Below are 18,097 nucleotides of genomic sequence, written 5' to 3' on the forward strand. Positions count from 1 at the left end.
CTGATTTCTGTGGCTCCAGAATGTTGGCACGTCTGGGTTCTGCAGTATTTCAATGAAGAGGTTTTTTTTCTGACTGGAGTTTTTCACATTCTACCTGGAAGGAAAGGAACTCATTATTAAAACATGCCAGAGGTTGGAGTATTGCAAATTAGGGGAAATTCAGTCTTTGTGACGGGGAGAATATATTTCGGTAGGGGAAATTCTATTCACCACAGGCTCGCATTGATCTTCTAGCCAGAGAGCCTTGCTATTGCTCTGGGAGACAGCATATGGAAGTGACGAACTCTTAGGGCGGGTGCAGAGCACCTTGTGGGACTAGATGACGTACGACGCTGCGTGCATGGCATGGAGCAACACGCTCAAAGTCACGTGAAAAAAAAGGAGGCGGGGTGTTGCAATGGTCCGTTTCTCGGATGGGAACTAGACACTAGCAAGCCTGAGGAGGACGTTGACCGAGCTGTAGAAAGTGGCTGGGACCAGTGGCACACAGGGACAGGAAGTCTGTATCTGCACGGAGTACGTGCCTTGGTGAGTACAGAGGCACCAGGCTTCCAAGCACGTTCAGTGACGGAGTATAGGGGGCGGGGCACCATGGGGGTCACTTGGCTGGTGCTGTCAAAAGCTGTCAGGATTCAGTGCAGTTCCCCACCACCACGCTGTGTTACTGCGATTACTAGAACGGGTGCTCGGACCCCACACTACATACGACGACGTGCAGAATAGATATGCTATGCTCCGTTTCGTGCGCCCTACCCTCTTCTGGCTCCTTCCCTTTGCACGATCGTTCCCCCTGCCGTAGCATCTGCCCCTGCCAGGTCCATGATCTGTTGATTCACAGGGACACCTACGAACAGGTTACTGATGCTCGACACTTCTATCCAGCATTGCAATTTCACTAACATGTCACTCCCATCGTTCACATACCACACGCCTCAGCTGTTGAGCCTTTGCCTGCATACGCCTTTTGCCCGTCCATGCCTCGTACCCCTTGAAGTTTTTGCACGACTCGTAGAACATGAAATTCATGCATGCCCGGCTGCTTGCAGCTCGTTGTACTGGCACAGCTCTGCAGACCTAGCTCATTCAGCATTTTGGATAGTTTCGGTATTGTGCAGCGCTCTATCCTAAAATACTGTATTCTTGCCTTGTACACATGCTGTTGTTCTCTTATCGTCTGTGCCTCTATGCCCTTTTTCAGCAGGCAGCTGTGCTGAATCCTTGCAGCTTTTTGCTAAAGCACTGCTTAACGCTGGTTTCTGTTTTGATGCAATTATAGTACAAAGCCCAGACAGTCCTTGGGTTCTCTACACCTTCGTATGTGTGCTGTACCTATACAATACTCCTTCAGCAACGTGCCAGCCATTGTGTAGATGTAGCTGCGTGCTCTTGTGAGTAGGTCTTGTGCTAATTCATTTGTGGGCCCTTGTTTCCGTTCGCCTTTGCGCAATTGTATGCAGCTTTGCACCCATTCCTTCATCTGGGCAGCTGTATCCCCCCACCGCCCCAAGACCAAACTTTACCAGTATCTATGTTAGGCTTTAGTCTGAGTACATTTAAAACAAGCGTTGGCTATGGCAACAGTTGGGGCTTTTGTGTAAGCATGGGAAAGTCACTTGGCAGACACTGCCGTAGTGGTATAAACTGGCCATTCATGGTAGCAGGGGCAAAGTGGTGTGAGTACCTGGACGTCTAATGGCAGTGCCTGGCAAATGCCAAATACTTATACACAAGCCAAAACTGTTGGCTTCGCCAATGCATGTTTTTAACAGGACTTCAGTGGAGGACACTCAGTGTTTTTTTTAAATCGAGTGGCTGAAGGCAAACTTGGTTTAGACTTTGTTACTACACCGGTAGCCTGTTTCCAAAACCACTTAAGTCATTAACTCTCAGAAGACTGCTTTGAAAAAACACTGGCAGGCACTTGAGAGCAAAATTTGATGGTAAGGCTTGTTTAAATCATCTGTGTGTGGGGTGTGGTTTAGAATTCACTCGATTTTGTGAAGGGTTAATATTTCCCTATAGATGTCTTGTGTCCTTATTCATGTAGTGCCACAAAATATACTTTGTTTTGATGGGAAATTGAGTGCGTTAGCACTCTGAACTGAGGATCTAAAATCTATGGATAACTACTAAGAGGTGGAACCCCGTTTCCCATTGAAACAAAGTGTATTTTGGGATGCTACATGAATAAGGACACAAGACATCTACAGGGAAATATTAACCCTTATCAAAAGCTAGTGAATTCTAAACCACACTACACACTGATGCAACTGAAGGAGTGTACTAATTACAAGTCATCCTGAGATGCTGCAACTAGATATCTTCACATGAGCACACCCACTAACTAGATCAGTTCAAAGTTTCAACGCTAACATAGCTAAAAGATGGGAAGTATTAACAGAACCCCTGAATAACCAAGTGACCACTACTTGTCTCCTGATGAATGTTCCTCACTTAAAGACAGCGAACAGAAACATGTTGAGCCACACCTTGTATACATGAATGTACTAGGGCCATAAGAAAATAGGTTGTATAACTAACGACCACAATAAGAAGTAGAGATCTTTTATCTCTTAACTAACTCTTTTTATAGAGCTCCAATAAAAGGAAAAAGCAAGTCACAGACTCGTTTTTATATATATTAATGTATGAATTCATGTGATGCAATGTATTTTTTTAATATAAATTATAAAAATTGATGTATTTTTCTAGATAATTATACTCTTTGTACTGTCAAAATATCCATCTTTCTTCAAAATTTTTGTTTTTTACCCATACCCGGAAAAGGGTAGGGATTTCACTATTGAGTTAGTCTTAATTGGGATTTCCCACCATAAATGTATAGTAAGGCTTGATTAAAGCAAGCTGGAAGAGTTCCCGTTAGGAGGTGTTTTGGGTGGAGTATTAACTGGGTGGGAATGGCCATCGGGTTTAGCATGGCCATGTGCAGTCAATGGGTGGGCGAATAATAAAACAACACTTGCAAGCTGTGTACCTCCCGCTATGCCATTTCTTCCTATCTGTACTATTATGCAATAGTTTCTGCTTATAGTTAGCTCTGTCCCCTAATATCCCAAACTAATGAAGGTCGTTTCTACATTTAGCGACAAGCATGGGCACTTTACTAATAGACCTCTTCCAATGCAGCAAACCAGCCTCAATCTGATTGCAGGTGAAATAGGCACCACGTAGGCTTGTAGTATACCCAAATTTATCAGACAACTTCCTTTAACAAACTGTGAGTGAACCAAAACCAGTTATATTAATGTTTTTGAAGAAATTGCCCGTTCAGTTGTACATTAAAGTATATCATAATAATTATATCCTACAATGCTGAGTTGGAGTAATATTTTTTAAAAGGCTGCTTTCTTAAATTGTAATACCAGCTATAAAGCCCTCCAACCCCCCCCCATGACATTCACACCTGGATGTCTGATTTAGTATCATGTCCTTGGCATGTGCAATATGGTCATGGTTGCAGTATACCGGTAAAGTTCAGTTGGCAGGTCAGTGGGTTAAAGGGGGCTCTAAATGCATACATTTAGTGAAATATTTGTTACTTTAGCAAAAGAATTATATGTGGAATGGCTTATTGCTTCATTATTATTAGGTTTTTTTTGTGCCCTGGCATTTTTTTAAAAGTTAATTTTATTTTAGTAGTTTCTTTTTGTTGAGAATACAATTGATTTTGACCCTCAAAATGTCTATATTCTTGGAAAGGATCACGCTAACATTCAAGCCGGTAATCTGTTTCTTCTGTGAGCACCAAGGCAATGTTTAATTTGGATTGCTGGCCACTGATTGTGTGGTAGTGCTGCAAAACCTGTGGATATGTCAGTGTACAAATGCTAATAATGAACACAAAGTACTTTTTAGGAGGTTTATTGGGCTGCATACACAAAGCAGATTTATTTATTTGTACCGCGCCAAAGCCTGCAGGCATCATGGTGCGAACACAGCGACGGAGACAAACAAAAGAAGACAGGACAGCAGATACAAAGAATTATTACAGTAGGATGGTTAATTTACTTCAATAGAAGCGTTTTCAGCTTCCTTCTGAAGATTTGAAAATGTGTCTCTAATCTTACAGTACAAGGGATCCCGTTCCATTTTCCAGCTGCTTTTGCGGCAAATGAGCATCCAAGCCAATTAGCTTTTTTAACACGAGGAATTCCATCCAGGCCTTGAGTTTCTGATCTCAAGGATCGGCCTGGTTTGTAAAGAGCTATTTGCTCCTTCAGGTAGCTTGGGGCCGAGCCCTAGAGGCAGTGATGGACAATAGTCATTGATTTAAATGCGATGCAGTCTTCTAAGGCTAACCAATGAAGTGACTTTCCGTCCTCAGAGATATGCTCTCTTCTTGTTTTCCTTTTAATGGTTCTTACTGCTTTATTTTGAATAGTCTGGCATTGCGCAATGCAGCCTTTGTTGCCAGTAGTGCATTAGCGTAATCCATTCTGGAAAGAATTGTGGCACAGTTTTTTTCACTCAGAACTGGTCTAATGCATTTAAGCAGCCTTTGGTAGTATCAGCAGTTTTTCTTCAAGTAAGCCGCGTGTGCCTCAGCTCCCAAGGATACCTCGATGTAAACACCTAAGGTTTTGACCTTGTCAGAGACCAAAATATTGGGAGTTTCTGATAGAGAAAGATGTACAGTCAGCATCAAATTTGGCTCTAGCTTGCGGTGAGCTGAAGATCAGCTACCGTTTAAACAGAGCCAGTTTGTCACCATCCAGGCCTCAATGATATTGTAGATATTAGCAATCTTGATGCTATTTACGTTATGGCACCCGCTCAGTTCAATAACTAATTGGGTGTTGTTGGTGAAAAACACCCCATAATTGGTAAGAAGAGTGCAGAGACACTGCATATATAGGTTGAACAGCAGCAGGCATAAACTAGCCCCTTGCAGTAGACCGCAGCTACTAGGATGAGGCAAGGACGATTGATCTCCCCCGTGTATTTTGGAGCTCTGGTCAGCCATGAACGAGATAACCCAGTCAATGGCATCGTGAGGGCAACTGCCTGTTTGTTCTACGGCCTCTTGTAGTTTTTGGTGGTCTAGCAAGTCAAAAGCCGCTGATCAAACTAAAAGTATTAACATGCCGGCCTTTCCTCTTTCAAAGATATTGAGCGTTCTGGTCTGAAGATCAAGCAGAGCAGTTTCAGTGCTGTGCGATCCTCTAAAATCAGATTGTTGCTTGTGGAGGAGGTTGTTTACATCCACAAATGCTTGCAGCTGACTAGTGGCTACGTTATCGTAGATTTTTAATAAGAAATTGCAGTTCACAATCGTTATCTGGCGTAAATTAGATGGGTTATGCTGGTCAAGGTCAGGTTTTTTTTTAACTAGTGAGGTGACTGTAACTGTTTTCATGGCTGCTGGGACTTTTTTTGTCTCTGAAGGAAACATTAACCATTCTAAGCAAGATGGTTGCAAAGATGTCTGTATTTCCCAGGATAAGCTTAGGGGGCCAAATATTTTCTGAACAGGCTGTTTGTCTAGTGGAAGAGAGAAGCTTCTTCATATCTTCTAAAGAGAGGGGTTTAAATTTGAATGTGTTTCTATCTGTAGTACTGGAATCTGAGTTTCCAAGGCTGGGTTGTACTTGGGAGAGAACGTGACAGGAGCTTATAGCTTCTCGTGCTTTTTTAATTTTGTAGCGAAGGTCAACTGGATCTTCACGCAGTCCTTCTGTGAGGGCTGAAATGGGGGTGAAAGGGACAACGGTTTTTCGACGGATTTCAATATCTGAAAGAGCTTGCGTGTGGAATTGGTGACTGCAGAGATTTGTTCATTAAAAAAGTTCCTTTTTATCTCAATCGATTTCTCTCTGTACTGTTTCTCCACTTCCTGTTAATTTCTGATGGATCTTTTAACCACTTTCTTTCTAACTTCCTCTTTTTAGGTTGTTATCTTCTGCATTAAACCATTTTTGGTGACCTGGGTTGGCTCTGACCTGTTTAGGTTTCACAGGAGCATATAAATCAATGAGTTCCTGGGTTTGGTTTTTGTATATTGACACCTCAGGCCATGATGTTGGTGATGCATTGTGCTAAAATGAGGGAAGTAATATTTTTGAAATTTCTACTGTGTGCTTTTTTTGGTGCGTTCGCCAGTTTTCTGACATTTGTCTTTAGGGGTCATTACGAACTCAATTTTGAAATGGTCAGACCAAATGCAAGGGATTGTATTTTGCACCGTGATGTCCACATTGCTAGAGACTATCCAGAGACTATCCAGTCCATTTGGTTTCCATTTGCACTTGTGTGGTCCTTGTTGTCCACAGAGAAGCCTATTGACTTCAGTTCTTTCTCCAAGGTCAAAGCGTCCTTGTCTTTAATGTTACCTCGCCATCTGTCGAGGTCACCCATAAGAATGGTCCCTGTATTGGGTCCTTTCAGGTCATTGAGCAGGTGAACAAGCTTGTCGTTAGTAGGAAATTAGAGAAGAGGGCCTGTAGAGTGCAATAATATTAATGCAGCTATTATTTGTCAATGTCAATTTAAGAAGGAGGATTTCACATCCTTGACAGTGAACAGGTGAGGAGAATAGCTGTAGATTGTTCCTAGCTATTATAGTTACACCTCCGCCCATGCCTGCTTCTCTATTCTTGTAGTACATGCTAAAGCCCAGGGGTACTTCAAGGTTAATGGTTGGTCCTAGGGGGTCATGGAGCCAGGTTTCAGTTAGACATAAAATGTCCAGCTTCTCCTGGATTATATAATCATGAAGGCACCGGGCATGATTATTTAATGACCTGGTGTTTAGTAGGCTTATTTTTATATGGAGCAATGTTGTTGAATTTAAAGTAGGGGGCTCTTTATTGGGGAGCTTCTCTGTTTATTGTTTGGACCGGTGTTGTCAACTTCAGTTCCTAATCAAATGCTCACTCCTGTGCATTTGTGTGTTTCTCTAGAGTCCTTCTGTAGCTGGTAAGTAAGTTTAGTGGGTGGCATTGGGGATGCTGGAATTGGGTGACATGTAATGTTTCCTTGGTTCAAGGCAATTTCGTTCCTCCTGTTATCTATGAAACACTGTACCTTACTCAGGTGGTATGAACACTCTGCCTGGAGCAGAAGCTCGATGTTTTTTTAAATAACCCATGACTGACTTGGGCTAGCGGGGACGCATGTAGGGTGAACAGAGATCCCTGGCCTCGAGACGCTGAGGACCAGCGCAGACCGGCTTGCCTCAGAAGCGCCGGCGCTGAAGCGCCTGACGTTTCATTAAATGCAGTGAAAGTGCAGCTGGGAAGTATAGTTCCCTCAGCCCGTCAATACACTTTACAATGCAAGCACACGTTTCAGGCAGGGAATAGCTGACAGACAACAAAAGTATACAATGCCTTGACCGAGTAAGTTGGTAAGTTTAGTCCGTGATGCCAAACAATACAACAATTACAACACTTTTAGTCTTGGTGTGTAAATGGCATAAGGTGTGCTGCGGTTTCAATATCCCCCAGCGACACAGATCGAATGTGCAGTTCTAACAGATCAGATCTTCAATAGGTTCAACAATGAATGTTCTACTTCCAAGTATAACTTTTAGAATTTCAGAATGGCAAACGGCATGCACGTCCTGGCTGTGCAATGTAACTACCCTGTCCATTGACCTACCGATTGACTGGTCAATGGACACCCTAGAGTCTACTTCGATAGAAGGTGGGGAAAGCACTACGTGTCTGAGAAGACATTGCTCATATTAAGAAGAACAAGGCTTGGTTTATACTGTTGGCAAATCTAGCCATACCTGATATTTTCGACGTGGCACATACATGCTTTCGACTGGCGTGGCCCAGGAGTCCAAAATGTACGCCAATTCATGCTTTCTTTTCTTATTGCATTGGCATTGTTGTTGTGAAATAGTTCATATACCGTGTTTTACCTGTACGTTTACTTGAGGATGGAGATTACTTTTTTCTTTATTGCACGCACTTCTTTTAGATTGTGAAGTTGCTGCTGACTGCTGCTTAGACAACACCATTATGTCTTCTGAGTGGCAGGAGAACATCTTAAGTAGATGCTTGCTGTTATGTTTTCATGCCGTTTGTCTTTTCAGTTTTCCTAATTTCACTGTACTTATTTCAAATGTACTCCTTTAAAAAAATAAATAATAATAATATTTACCGGAGAAGTCACTGTCGAACACGTTTTTCCCCTCTGGCCATTGGAGCTTAGCTTGCTGTTTTTGAAATTTGTTCCACATTGAAGATGTGGAAATGATCGCCTTGACGTGCACCAAATTACACTTTCTCATGTTGTGGAATGTTTTTAACTTGATCAGGGATTACCCAAAATGACAATGTAATGACCGGTAACTCCTGGGCTTGGACTGTCTTTCCGTTACCTGCATACAGTTCCACACTGTAGCATTTTTTTCTTACTCTTGCTGCTCTGTTTTATCCAGCCTTTTAAACATTGTTGGGAGGTGGTTCCATATATGCACTGCCCTTTCTTTGCTAACCATTGGATAATTATGCAATGGGTAGTACCCACTGTTGTTTTCCCTAAATGAAGTAAATGTAACTGCATCATCTACATCCTACCTTATTATTTTTATTTGAAGTGTGATGTTACATCATGCGTCATGTCGTAGAGGGGGACTGGAGCGCTTGCTGGTGATATGCATCTGAGTTAAAGGCCAGAAGCGAAGCAGAGCATTCTTAAATAGGGCATTTCAGCCCAGTCAAGATAGGCCAAAGAGGCTATACTTTGAGGAGAAAAATATTAGCTGTCAAGAGTGGGGGGAGGTTGGAGAAATGCTCTGGACACATTTGCAGTGCAGAGAGATTGGGACTGAGATGTGGGTGATGTGGTACATGGGACAATCAACAGAGTAGACTGACAAGGGGACTGGACAAGAGCACAGAATTGGAGGGAGCCCGTGATGTCTCACAAGTGAGTTCCTTGGCAAAATGCAGTGTTGGGCTGAATGCCAAAAAAGGGAAACCTGTACAGACCAATTGTCCACAAATGGATAGACATTGAGGTGGCCAGTCTCATCCAGTAAAGCAGCAGCCGTAACTGGTAAGCAGACCGACGTCCACAATGCTGCCGTGGGTGAGTGGGCCATTGGCTTTGAGGCAGTAAAGGCCCGTTCGGGCACCAGTGCCCAAGATGGAATGGCCAATTTACAAATGTTCAAATGAACAATACATCTTTGTGTAACTGCAACAATATTTTCTTTGAATGTGGTCATTCATTTTGAATAAAAAAGGTTCAAATGGTAGTGGCACTAGGTCAGAGCGTACAGACGCATGTTTTTTTTGTAGCACACTCACCACCTAAAAATAAATCATTCGGTCAGATCATTTATGTTTTTACTCAAAATTGTGAAATTAAACAGATTGTACAATGAAATTAACCAATTTGTGGATTTTCATGAGTTATAAAATGTGTGCAGCAATATGCATACACATAAAAGATGTGCCGACTTTACGGCCTTAAGTTTTGCCTCTCAAAGGGCTTTTTCAAGGCAGAATCAAACCAATATGGACCTCATACAAGTCCCAAAAACAATAATTTGCCAACTCCAGGTAGTGTAATCTTATTTCAAGCCAAAAGGAGAAAAAACGGTAAGGAAAGGGGTAGAGAAAAAGAAAAGGATATCCATTAATGAACCTATTTATGTAACGGCATAGACTATAAGCAAATTAACTAGTCGAGTATTAAAATCATACCTTTTGTATTAAAGGTATTGTATCCTAAGTTCTTTGATAAGTGTTCTCGTACTGATGTTGTCCTAGATTAAGTATCCCACTTCAATAATAGCTGATCCTCAAGGTTTGATAACTAAAAAAGATAATAGCAAAATTACACTGAATTCAAATCTTATTATACTATTATTAAACTAATTTTGAAAATTTCAATATAAACAAATACCTTCCATTGACAATACTGTGGAAAAAGTATTCAATGCTATAACTTCACCATGTGTCCTCTCAATATGCACTTTCTTAAGTAAAGATTCAAAACTGAAAATCTTTTCGTGAAAATTGATGAGTAATATAACAATATGTTGAATTTGATTAATTCATTATTGCATCATAACATGACACCTATATTTATGTATCAACACTGGAGAATATTCACATGTTAAACACGTCTGGGTAATTTGGGGAAAAGTAATCATTTTCATCGGTTGATTTGCATATTAAGATAGACTTAAAACTCCATTTCCTACACGTTTGGGTATGCATCAAAGCTAGTATTGTAGGTTCTTGATTAACATATCATATGTTTTGAGACTATACTAAATAATTCCAAGGATGGGTGGTTTTTCGGATTTGTATTGTCACTACTATATACAGTAGTTGACCGTGGGGAATTTTAATTATAATGCGACACAGGTAAGGTTTGTTGTTAAATAATGAATACACAAGATAAGTAATAGATCTGCTTAATATTGGAAGAGGGGATAGTCTCTGGTTTGGTAATGTTATTCTGAAATGCAGCAGCAAACCGCAGGAGTTACAAGAGAAGGTTTGCTGTTTCATGGTGTCGAACATAAGATACGCAACAATGTGATGACGACTTTCATTATTTAAAAACGGGGATCCAAAATGGCGAATCCACATGGAACGATGAATAAGGAACAGAGATTTTCCACAATATTGACCACAATTGGATGGACCAGTGCGCAGAACGGATGGAGAGGGCGAAGTATGTGGATGGAATGGGGACGTATGTGGATGGAATGGGGACGTAAGTGGAAGGTACTGATGTAACATGTGAACGGTATGGGTGAAATATGTGGAAGGTACAGATGAAAATGTGGACGGGGTGCATAAAACAACTTAGAATTCACAGAAATTATCCAAGTGCATGGACAGATCCGAGTGCGTGGAACGGTTTCGGAGTGCGTGGAACGGTTTCGGAGTGCATAGAAGTGCGCGACATACATGAATGGTTTGGAATGCATGTAACTTTTGAAAGAGCATGTAAACCGTCTTACCATATCACCATGCTTACTCTCATCTTTACACCACCACTCAACTAGAACACAGAGATACTATGATACCATTCGGTATAGCTGTTCTCATACCAACATCTGCCTCATACTCCACATCACTCTAACTAATCACTGCTGGTTTCACACCCCCCAGCCAGGCGTTCTCCTCAGGCCTAACACAGCCAGAATTGGTCTGGATAAAACCTGCCAGAACGAACCCAGACCCCTGATCTCTCAACCACTACACCTACCGCTATGAAGCAGCTATTACACGAATGCCACACCAACTGCACACATATTCAGTGCTCACAAGCACCTTTGACTCTCTCTACTCTCTCTACTGACTTGAACTTCGGTTCCAGAGGGCGTTCAACCTACCAGCACCTTAAGACCATACCAATGGTACATAAGGCGCTATATAAATGCAAAGTAACATAACATAACATAACAAATATAGTGAGTATAGAAGTTAGTATTTGTGATACCAGTGTTTCAAAGGAGTTTTGGGATACCAGGAATGAAAGTGAACAAATCAATTAAATTTGAATCTTTTTTGACTTAGGAAAGCGTGTATTGCGAAGACCCATGGCGAAGTTATAGCATTTAATACTTTTTCTGCTGTATTATCAATGGATGACAATGGAAGGTATTTGTTTATATTGCATTTTTCAAAATCCGTTAAATAACAATAATATATTAACATTGAAATTTAACAGCGTAATTTTTGTTACAATACTTTGAGTTGGCAAACTTTTTTTTTTGGGACTTGTATGATGTCCATATTTTTCTTGATTTTGCCTTGGAAAAGCTCTTTGAGCTGTGAAACTGATGGTCATACAGACAGCACATCTTGTTATGTGCATAAATATTGCTGCATAAATTTACTAACTCACGAAAATCCAGAAATTGGATAATGTTGTTGTACAATCTGTTTGATTTCACAATTTCGAGTAAAAACCTATAAATTATCTGACCGAAAGATTTATTTATTTTTAGGAGCTGCACATGCAATATTTGATTACTAGTTATTAGCCATGGGGTGTGGGTTAATTTTCAAAGCATTACAGCCCTCTGTTTATTATACGTTGTGGGGTGGTGCAGCCTTGTTATATCTGGCAACCCAATTTTCATGACAAGGTCCTAGCTTAACCTATCTGACCCTCCGTATCGAACATTCCAGTCGGCACAGAGGGTCCGCACAGCTTCAGGGAACAGGGCATACTGCCAAGAGATGGTACATGTTCCCCTCATACAGCAGCGATCATCTCATTATGCCACGGAGCAGCTTACCACACTACTTAATTCCCTAATAATTAGCTGGGAACTCACTGGGACATTTACCAGCGGGTATGGTTCTTGATCATATAAGATATGATTTTGTAATAGCTTGTCAAGAAGGGTTTTGGGATTATTTTGATATGTTTGGTTGGGTCTTATGTTAAATTTTTCACATCTATTTAGTTACTATGTACCACAGAAGATTCACATGTGTATGTGTTTTTCTTTTATTAATGAGTGTTCTAGTTGAGGTTGTACTTGGCATTTATCGTAAAAGTCTATTTGTATATGTTCTCTAGATTTTGCCCGGATGACGTACCATTCAGTTTAAATGCATTGGCCAAGTACTCATCTGTCTCGGTGTAACCTGGATGATGGACCATTTAATGAAAAGACCAATCAATGGTGGAATTGTATACTATATACTGTAGTGCTTTTGTCAATTACAAACCTTTTGTAATATTCAGCATTCTTTTGCGTTTATGTGTGCAATCGGCTTGGAGGAATTCATTTTTTCTCCCTCAATTTGTTTGGTTGCGTTGTGTAGTGGGGTTTCTGGTCTGCACCATTACTGTGCTTGCATTGTGTTTGCCAATTTGTATTTTTAGGTGGTGCTCACCTTCCCTCCTGCATTTTCCAATGTGGCCTGCAATTGTTGCAGCACGGCTGACCCGTGTGAAAAAAAGTAGCAGGACTTAGCCCCTTTTTGGAAACGCTGACACTTTCACACCTATTGGGGGAGAAAGACCGAGCCAGATTATTCACAACCAGAAAACCAATAGGGGGAGGATAATACGGGGACCAAAAATGTAATGGTGTGGGTTATTCCGGTGAGGTTTGAGGAGGGGGTGGAGAACTAAGAAACCAGCTGGTGCAAGGGCAATAGATTGGAGTGTGGAGGCATTTTGAAATAAAGGGGGTGGGGGTATTGGTAGGTAAATAGCAAGTGGTACTATATTTTTTAAACTTTTTTATTGTGGTTTATTCCCTAAGAACTTTAAAAAAATTACATACAAAATTTCCAAATGATAATATAACGAATACAATTACAGAAATAGAAAAATGACACTTGGATATTAATAACATTGAATGATAAGTACATTTGTTCATTTTAAACACGTTTCTATTTGTAATTGTTTTATAAACTTGGCTCCTTCCACTTGTACCATAGTTAGCTTGGAATGGAACAACTTTCCCACAGATCTTGTGGTGTTAGGATGGTATATTGGTCGAATAAAGGTTTAATTAACAACCATCACTTGATCATTAAAGCATCTCCTTGCAAGTTAGAATATTGCAGAATCTGCAGTATGACTGTTTTTTTTTTATTTTCCTCTGTTGCGCCATTATATGTCTGGTTTTAATCACATTGAATCGAAACCTCAGATAAATTTGTCTATATTCCGGTGAAAGAAATGTCAGTACATATTTGTCAGTTGTTTTAAATGCCTTCGCCGTTCTTGCAATTTCATGATAGGTGGTATGATTTTTGCATTGTTCAATGTTGCGTATCCAATCCATATGCCATAATAAAAATGTTGCTTTGTTGGGATTTGCAATCAATGTCTTTGCGGAAATATCTGCCATATTCATTACAGTTTTTGCAAGTAAACGAAATAAATGATCAGATGCAAGCATATATTCAGCTATAACACAAATTATTCGTTCACCAGTAGATGTCATAAGTAATTTCCTATAAAGGCTTAGCACCTTCCAACAATACATGGCATACAATGATAGCAATCCCAATTCATAATGTATGGCAGACATGGATACACATTGTGGTAGGCCCAAGATCTTTTTACAAAATGTGCTTTCCATGCAAGTCCAGAGCTGATACGTCATGGAACTTTTGGAATCTGAACCATATAAGATAATAGCAGTTATCTTCTGGGAATAGAATGTTATTAGCAGTACTTCCAATACTTATGTTTTAGAAGAACCGCCTGTGATGGGTAGTCCGCATTTTTTCCTGAAGGTCTTGATAGTAAAGGAGGTCTGAATTTAGCTCCCTTATATTAATTCCAAGATATTTATACTGCTTTATCTATTCAAGTTCATTTCCATTACGCTTCCATTTCTATGAGCATTTCTGTTTGGCTATTTTACTTATTAACACCTTTTTGTTTTTCCAATGGTAATTTCAAGATGATTTGACTCGGCGTAACTTCCTAACTCATTTAAGGATTTTTGAAGACCAATGGGGGTTTGACAAGAGCAACAAATCATCCGAATAAAATAGCCAAGCTACCGGGAAAAACCCTAAACGAGGCGGATCTGAAGTTATGGAAGAAAATAAGTTACTCATATCCTGAATGAAGAAGTTAAACAATATGGACGCAAGTGCGCACCCCTGCTTAAGACCTCGTTCAGTTGGAATTGAAGATGAGATGTTGCCATCAGCAGATAGCCGAACCTCAATTGAAGTATTAGTGTGAAGTTGTTTTTATTAAATTCAACAGATTCGATGGACAACCCGCTAGTCCCAATTTATGGAATAAAAGGGTCCTACTTACAGAGTCCAAGCCGAATGCAAGTCGATAAACGCCATGTGTATATATATTGTTTGGATTTTGCTATATGATTTTTGTATGGCTGAGACTGTAATAAGGTTAATTGAGGTGCCCAACTCCGGAATGAAACCCGTCTGATAAGTGTCAAACTAATTATCTTGATTGATCCATGTGGTTAAATCCCTCAAGATCAGCCTAGAATTTTCCTGGGGTGTCCAATAAAGCAATCAGATGATGGCTTTCTGGATTTGTGCGATCTCCCTTTTTAAATGTGGGCACTATGATTGACTCCTTCCAGCTGACCGGAATTTTTTGTGTGCTCATTACATCCTGAAAAATCAGCATAGGAATGTTAGACCAGTATTCAGGATTGGGTTTGAACTGGTAATTAGACAGCACATCAGGGCCAGCCGCTCTGAACTGGGATAATTTACCAATATGCATCTGAATATCATCCATATCAAATTTCAAAGGGGGATACAGTAATGAAACAAATACACTGTATGGTTTCAACACACTTTCATTAGCATAAAGTTGTGTAAAATGTTTGTTCCACGTACTTTCAGGTACTGCATTCACCTGCAAGGAAACTTGCAATGTTAAAGTGCATGAGTTAAGAAAATGCCAAGTAGCGCCACAATTTCTTGAGGCAACAGCTCTAAGCAATGTTTCGCCATCACGTTGATATATTAATGATCTTCTAGCTACTACCCAATTTCTATATTGCGCTTTTAAGCTCTTGATTTTCCAAACTGTATCTTTGTCATACAATTTTACTTAACATATTGCTTTCCAAAGTTCTATCTTTTTTAACTTAATCTGTAAATCAAAAGTATGCTTGTGGTTGAACATCGGTTTCTGCCTCTCTTGAAGTAAGTACAGACTTTAAGTATCCTTCTGTACAAAGCATGTAAGTTTAGCATTGTTACTTTCACTTTGTAAGGCTAGAAGCAATTTCTCTAGCCATTTGGTGTTACAGATAAGTCGATTACGACCATTACTAACCATCACTTCTCCCTTCTATCTGTACTGGTTAATCGCGTGAACCCAAGTGGTCCACGACCAAGTAACCATAAGTTGTTCATGATCACTTTTGTCATGATCACTTTTGTCTTGAGTGTGCACTGAAAACCGACTTCTATGTGGGAATAGTTTACAATCAGTATAGATCTAGTCAATAACCGATTGTTGTTGGTCATGATGCCAAGTGGACTTAGCTGATAAATCACCCTCAATGGCTCCATTGAGCATGACCATCAGTCGGTTATGCATTGAACTGTTCCATCTTTGTGTTTGGAGTGGTTGATTTCGTTTGCTATCATGTAAACTGTGTAAGTTTAAATCACCTGCGAGAATCATGCCAGTAACCTCTCTATCCATGGCAATAAAATCAAATATAGTAACCATGTCGCTAATAAAGACCTCATCAGTGATGTTCATGTTATTCAATACACATTTATCACCGCGATGCAATGTTGTTAAGTGATCCTCACCAATTGTATATAACTATTGATGAGAGTTCATTCATTCAGGCACAAACCAATTGAGTTTCTCGTGGCCACGAGCAGGCCGGCAAAAGGACAGCCTTTACATTTAGAGATAGCTGGGTTAATGAGAATAATATGATCCTTTCGACAACCAGGTCTCTTGTAAAAGTAGTATGTCGGCACCATCAAGGATGCTGCTAGTCTCATTAAACAAATGTGAGTCGCCACAAGTATTCCATGAGAGTAGCGTCAAAGATGTGTGAGTTTCAGCTATTGGTCATAGATCTGAAAGATATCATCTTTGTTGTTGAACATGAGAATGGAGATCAGTTGCTCGGGGTGCATTTGTCTGTGAAGATGCAGCAGAATACACCCTATTCGGCCCAACCTTTTGAGCCGATGTCAAGATCAGAAAATTGCATATGGGTCTTTTCGTATTTTGGACCGAATGATATTGTTGAAATGACTCGTAGACAAGGGTGAAACCTAAGTCAAAGGTAGCCGAGCGAGATTGCCAAATCAGATTTAATATAGCTCCCAATCGTACCCATAGTCTTACATAGGATATATCTGTGTCAGGTAAAAATTCCACTTGATCTATATCGCTGGTCAATATATCTTCAAGAGCCGGTATGTCTGACAACATATTTAGAACTGATGATCGATTAAGGTCATACTTTTCAGATTTATCTGCTCGGCAATTTTACGATCACTGTATTATAATGTGACTGGAAGAATGACTTAATTGAGCTTTTCTAGTGAGTGGTTCAAAATTTGCATGTTGGATTTTAAGTTGGTGATTTTGAAGGATTTTACAAGGCGCAGTCATACATTCTCCCTGTGCATGTAACGTTCTCTCACCAGAACCTGTTATGAGGGAGCATTGTACAACCTTCTCTATATCTACCAGTCTTGCTTCCAGGATTTTTACAATTGACTCTGATGTCTGAACCACATTCGGCAACAAACATACGTTTCATTTACTGTTTCTGCATTTGCCTGAACAGACAATTTTTTTTTCTTTTTTTGTGAGATTCAATGGCTCCTATCAATTCATCAAGCGGCTCATGCGCCATCACTTGACTTTTAGCCAATTTCAAGGGTGCTTTCACTTTGATGTTTTGTTTAGCTATTTGCTTATACTTAAAAGAGATTGCTTCACTCGCAGTTTGCTTTTGCCTTGACAGTCTCATGAGCTGCTTTATGAATTGTTTTGACCCAGAAGAAGAGGCCGCACTAGGGAACATTTTCATGTTCTTAGTTTTTTTCAATTGTGCGATTGCCTTTTTCTTATCCACGTGTTTAGTCAAAACTTTTGAGAATATTCCAAATTCAGTCATTGATTGTGGCTTACATATCATCAGTAGTGAACCGGGGCTATCACTCCCCATAGATTCGATGGCAGTCTCGACTATTATCACAGAGTCCTCCACAGGCAGTATTTTATCCACCTTGTCTAGCGGGAGATGTAACATCATATCATTTGGCCGGGGTACGTTTTTAACCACTCCGTCATCATGGGGCAGCACCAACTCCTCTATAGGTACTTCCTTACCCACCATGCTTTTTATGTTGTCGTGACTTGTATTTCTTTCCAACAATATCTGTTTGGTGTGTCTTTGCTCAGCAAGAATTTGTTCTAATAGTGCTGCTTGTATACACTGTTTTTGTTCTAGCAATTCATTGAGTTTATGCATAGTTGTTGAAGCTAAATTCATTGAAGCCAGTGTAGTGTACAACAAAGCATTATTACCAAAAGAACATGGTAGAGATTCATCCCTCTGTCACTTTTTTAGGAGAGCATTGTGAAAATTCAGTAAAGAGGGGCGATGAATTCGCTGAAGCTGTTGCAAACAGAATTGGAG

The 18,097-nt window shown here is 40.2% G+C and overlaps 1 protein-coding gene across 2 annotated transcripts in view; it reads left to right on the forward strand.

The window, feature by feature from the left end:
• The first annotated feature begins 368 nt into the window (after window positions 1-368).
• The window catches only part of JAK2 (Janus kinase 2), a 1,999,562-nt gene continuing 1,981,833 nt past the window's right edge, over window positions 369-18,097 (forward strand). For both annotated transcript variants that reach the window (XM_069626008.1, XM_069626007.1), the window contains exon 1: window positions 369-528. The gene's annotated coding sequence lies outside the window, so the exon portion shown is untranslated. The remainder of the gene's footprint in view (window positions 529-18,097) is intronic.

Source organism: Ambystoma mexicanum, chromosome 6p, assembly GCF_040938575.1.
Source record: "Ambystoma mexicanum isolate Mex_15411 chromosome 6p, UKY_AmexF1_1, whole genome shotgun sequence".
Taxonomy (NCBI): Eukaryota; Metazoa; Chordata; class Amphibia; order Caudata; family Ambystomatidae; genus Ambystoma; species Ambystoma mexicanum.